We start from the raw sequence: 5,991 nt of genomic DNA, 5'->3' as shown, positions 1-5,991 counted from the left end.
GGACAAAGGATTTGAGTACTGTTAGTTTATCTGGGAGATTATCCAAGGTAGAAAAGAATGGGAAAGTGATACAGTGAAGAAGCAACTTTGTCAAAGAGGTACATTGTTGATATAATTGTTGTGGATAGAAAATGAAAGCTTGCTTTTACTGAAAGGTCCTGAGAAACTTCTTTAAGTTGTCCTCATGAAGACCTGAAAACTGACAATTTTACCTATGGTTCTTATTTCCACTTCACTGAGAGCTGTCCTCAGAGGACATTAACTCTCCTACACTTTCAGGTTGTGTTGGAGACATTCTAAAATGAGAGAGAGAACATGAGATGCTATCACTGTTAAGTAACTGCAATTTCCCATGGAACTATCCACCACAGGTTTGGCTATAATCAGGAGTTGGGCCTTGATATCAGAGGGATTTGAGGCAGTATCATTTTAGGTTAATCATTATATCTGAAATTTCCAAAAACTTCAACTGATGAAACTTTGATTATAAATCTATAAATATAACAATAAATCTACAGTATTCAAATTATTTTCATAGAAATACACAAACAAAGCATCAATTGACTAATATTTAAATGTTACAAAATACTGAACTGAAAGAATTTGGTCATATTAACAACGTGTAAGAAGTAGAACTTAGGTTTAGGTTAGAAGTCAGGATGCATTTGGGACTCAGTTAAGAAATTGAATGGAGGGACGCCTGGGTGGCTCAGTGGGTTAAGCCGCTGCCTTCGGCTCAGGTCATGATCCCAGGGTCCTGGGACCGAGCCCCAAATCAGGCTCTCTGCTCAGCAGGGAGCCTGCTTCCTCCTCTCTCTCTCTGCCTGCCTCTCTGCCTGCTTTTCATCCCTCTCTGTCAAATAAATAAATAAAATCTTAAAAAGAAATTGAATGGATGTCTGACTATCTTATAGGTTTGCTAAAAATCAGTGACTTTGTGTTCACGTGTGGCTATGCAGGAATTTTTAACTTTCTCTAAGAAGTTATTAGATTTGATTATATAATGGCAGTAAAGAATGGGGAAAAGCAAAGTACAAACCCCATAAAGACAAAGACACTGAGTATGAGAAAAGAGTAATAGATAAGAAGAATCAATGCATTTGAGGAAAATGGGAATTGAAATACACAATGATTGTTGATTTTTTTAGATGGAGAAAACAAAACTAGCTTGCAAGAAGGAAATAACAGAAGACATGCTGTGATGTGATACAGAATCCTGGAAAAGGCAGTAACGTGGAATAAAGGAGTAGGGAGAGCATATCAGGTAATTTGGATAGGAAGGAGTTAGGAGATAATTGCTTGATAAATTTTATATGGCCCACTTAAATGCACAGATTTCTCTTCTTTAATTTATATGGAGAACAGGGTGTCCTTTCTCTTCCCTTTCAGAGCACCCGAGGTGTACTCTTTCAGACTGAAAACCTAAAAAGCTCAGGACTCAGTTGCTTAAGCACAGCTGAGAGGACATATTTCAATTAAGATTTACAGTTTGCTGTAGGTAGTAGACTGTCAAAAGTGGTTTAACCATATTTTTCATTTAACAAGAAGACTACAGAGAGTGTTTTCTGGTGTTGGTTCAGAGTCTTAAGAAAGTCAAGTGAACTATCTTAGAGGTTTTCATGGCTTTTTATTCACAGTTGAAAAAATTGCTGTTGGAGTTCTCACTATTAAGCCCACATTTCTGGCAGAAAGATAGAGGTAAAAGAGAATGATATCTTGTACGACTGATACTTTGTCATAAGGTTACAATGTAACTAGAAAAGAGACAATAAAATATTTGATGTTGTTTTAAGTTTCCTTGTTGTCAATCCCTCAGTGCTTTCTGATATTAAAGGAAAGAGTAGATGGATATTGACCTGGCAACTATCAACACCTGTCAGTCTCTCTTGGATAACCAATATCTCTATAATCTCTTCTTCCCAGTAAAAAAAATAAAATATATTCATAACCCACACTGTGCCATCTCAAGTTACTGCACCAAGATAAAATTACAATGATTTTCAGTTGTTCCAAATGGACAGAATACCCTTCCTTATGATATCATGTCTTATAAGATAGATAATTGGCATGCTACCAATATACCCAGATGTGACTGTGGAAGAGACAGGGAAAAAAATAATAATATTTATTTATTCCTTGGGTTGACCCTGTTTACACAGATGCATTACTATTAGAAAAGGTTGGTTTGGGACATTGGAATGAATTTACTTAATGGGTCTGTATGTAATTGGGTTGGAGGAAATTTTTAATTTCTACAAAAATTATTAGAATTCGATCTTATTCTCTTTTGTTGATTTTCACATGTTAACAAAGCCAACGTTTTTGTCTAGCAGACAAGATCTTAAATCCTAACAAAACTCAATTTTCCCTTTTTTTTTTAAAGTTTGAGAGCCTCATGTTCTCTCATGCTGCTTTAAATACAACTCAAAAAAACAAAAGGAGCTAAATGGGGCAGTAAGACCAGACTTTTTATTTTATTTTATTTATCTTATTTTTAATTAAAAAATTAAAGATTGTATTTATTTATTTGAGAGAGAGAGAGAGCATGAGTGGGGCAGGGGGATGTAGCTGCAGAGAGAGACTGAGAAATATACTCCCTAATGAGCAGGAAGCCCAAAATGGGGCTCGATCCCAGGATCCTGACTGAGATCATGACCAGAGACAAAGGCAGATACATGTGCAAAATCCCTTTTTTTCTGGGAAACAATACTTTACAAGAGATGTTTGAAAAAGTACTGGGGAATCAACTTTAATCGGAGATACAAAAATTTAATTGACTTTTGTAAAGCTACAGGGATCCAAATGATGGGAATCCCAGCCCGTTTAGGTTGTGGACCACAGAGTATTCTTCTCTGAAATTTTTTATTTTCTTCCATGTCTACTAACTCCAGTCCAAGTTCACTGATCTCTTTTTAGATAGTGCAAAACATGGCAAAGAATACCAAACAAGTGCCCAATATTCTACATTTATTACATCATTTCTCACATATAGAAGTGTGTTATCAAGGCTGGTTCTGTGAACGAACCTAGTTATGCTAAAGTGTGTTTTGTTCTCCAAGAAATTAAATGCATGGTTATCACACAATTATAAAATACTTGTGTCAAGAATTTTTATTCAAAAATTAATAAGAGAAGCAGATATTAAAACTAGTTCACATGGTTATTTGGGATATAAGCAGAGTTGTGCAGCAGAAGTGCTCTGGGCCCATAATTTGGGTTATAGAATTTATGTTTTCTAATGAAAAATCACTAACTTGCATTATTGTTAACAAGAATCCTGTGCATTACCATCAGTTTTCTCCATTATAACCTCTTGCTCTACAGTTTGTAAATAACTTTGTCAATAGCAAGCTAATAAACAGGGTGACTCCAATGGATTGAGATAATCTCTAGAGTTTCTGCTACATAATGAACAGGACTCCATTGAAAGGACACCTAAGAATTTATTTTGCCCCAAAATTTGATCACTTTTTTCACTGTCCTTACCTATTTTCCAAACCTAGTCCTTTTGCTTCACCTTTCAGTCTACGGACAACCCTGTATCTGACTGACTTGTTAATTCTGGGAATGTCTTGCAGATTAATTTGCTTGCCCGAGGTGGTTCCTCTAATTGATGTCTAAGAACCCTAATTAGTTAAGAAAACTTTTTTTTAACATTTTCATTGCTATTTATTATTATTATTATTATTATTGCTAATATCTCTATTATAAATAATTCACAAGGGCATCTTTCTGACAAAAGACAAAGAGCTGGCTACTAGTAGAAAAAGTACATTTAACTCTGTCAGTGAAAGTGGTAAAGGGATTTGAGAAAATAAGGCAAAGCAGTGGAATTATGTGTTAAAACTTTAAATATTATAGACACATTTACTTAATTTCTAATACTGTTGTTGCTTATAATTAAATAAGATGTTTTCCATGAACCACGCATTACAGCAAATATATTGTTTATACAGATTAAATTTTCATCAAAAGGGACGCCTGGGTGGCTCAGTTGGTTAAGCAGCTGCCTTTGGCTCAGGTCATGATCCCAGCGTCCTGGGATCGAGTCCCGCATCGGGCTCCTTGCTCGGCCGGGAGCCTGCTTCTCCCTCTGCCTCTGCCTGCCATTCTGTCTGCCTGTGCTTGCTCTCTCGCCCACTCTCTCTGAGAAAGAAATAAAATCTTAAAATAAATAAATAAATTTTCATCAAAAAATTGTAAGTGTATTTTATTGTAGGATATGATAAGCATTTTGCAGATGAGAAAAGTGAAATTTAGAAAAGTATGTCTTTTCAAATCCCTTATACAATATCTGGCCTAGATAGAAGGATATACTATCACAATTGAGGAAGATAATTGAGATTACTTAAAATGATAAACTTTACTGTATAGGGATTTTTACAAGTTTGCCACAGATTCAGATTCTTTTAAAATATATATCTATTTTGTGTAAAGAGAATGCACTGAGAAGTAAAAAGAAAGTGATATATCAGTGCTATCAACTAATGGCTATAATATCATCACCTTATTTATGAACAATGAAACAGTGTGCAATATTTAAATAAATTTAAATAAATTCCTATTTATTTTATATATTTATAAATTTAAATAAATTTCTATTTATTTATTATTAAAGAAATTCCTCTAACAAACAGTATGTTTTGAAGGTTGCTAGCAGGAAAGTGTTGTACGACATGGAAGTAATCAGAAAATGTGATCTAAAATTCTGCTTTCAAGGGCGCCTGGGTGGCTCAGTGGGTTAAAATTCTGCTTTCAAGAAGCTATCACAGTAAGTACTGAGCATTAGCTATTATATGCTATGGATGAATAACTGAAATCTACATTTGAAACTAATGGTACACTATATGTTACCTAATTGAATTTTAAAAAGTTAATAAAAAAAAACCACTATTTTATAAAACAATATTCCCAACAGGCTCTTTTGCTTTAAAATACTCACTTTGTAATGAGAGTCATTACTTTTGTCTAGCCAATTCTTACAGCACTGTTTATCCCTTCTCTGCTTTATCCCTTCCCAGTATCAATAAAGGCTCACTTGGGTTACATAGAAGCCATGAGAAGGCTTGTAATAGATCTGGCTGGTTTTCACCAGCAATTTGACCACCATGTGCACAGGAAGTCTATTGATAAAGTCTTTATTGCAATAAGTTGCAAATACATGGATGATTTTGAATTCTCTTTCTTGAGGTCTTGTTTCATGATAATAAATTTAGGGTGGCTTATTGGAATGGATGTTATTAACATATCTTCATAGTTATAAGCACATGGAATTGTAAAATAGATGAATGAATGTGGCATTACTGACAACTGTCCTCATTTTGAAATCAAATTACAGTGTACTAAGATGAGGAAGCAAAGCAGATTTGGGATTATGAGTGAAATAATTTAAAAAAGTCTTGGGGTATGATCAGACTATTGGGTAATTCAGTAGAAAAATGTCAACTGATTGAGATTCTGTGTTCCCTGATTTCAGAGAGAAGTTAAGATAAATAAGTAACACGAGGAGACTAGGAAGCCAAACATAAGTGATAATTTTGTGCCAGGGTGTGTTTACATCTGTTTATCTTCTTGCTTTACCACTAAGGTTGCTCCTAGAGGAGAGTTTAAATATGTGTTGGAGCTAATCTCTGTGGATTACACAAGAAACCACATCCTACAGCTCTCCCTGAAACACCCCTTATGATTTCAATGTAATTTGGTTTTTGCATTTTTAGAAATAACAAAATACTTTGCAAACTCATCTACTTTATTACCATCACAAGTGAGTCAGCTGACTCCACATTTTAACACAGTGACAGTCACAGAGGAATGGAGGAATGAGTAGAGTTATCAATATATGTGCTTTTAAGAAGTATGACAGGGTAGCAGCTATTTCCAGGAACCAAAACATGGGTCAGCAGCTGTGCAGGAAAAGTGATGGAATAAATGACTCATTTCAGAGGAGTTCTATAACATATTAGTTCTATAATGTATCTTCAGCCCCCAATT

This window comes from Mustela nivalis (genome assembly GCF_964662115.1).
Source record: "Mustela nivalis genome assembly, contig: HAP1_SCAFFOLD_540, whole genome shotgun sequence".
NCBI classification, from domain to species: Eukaryota; Metazoa; Chordata; class Mammalia; order Carnivora; family Mustelidae; genus Mustela; species Mustela nivalis.
This window is presented reverse-complemented; position numbering follows the sequence as displayed.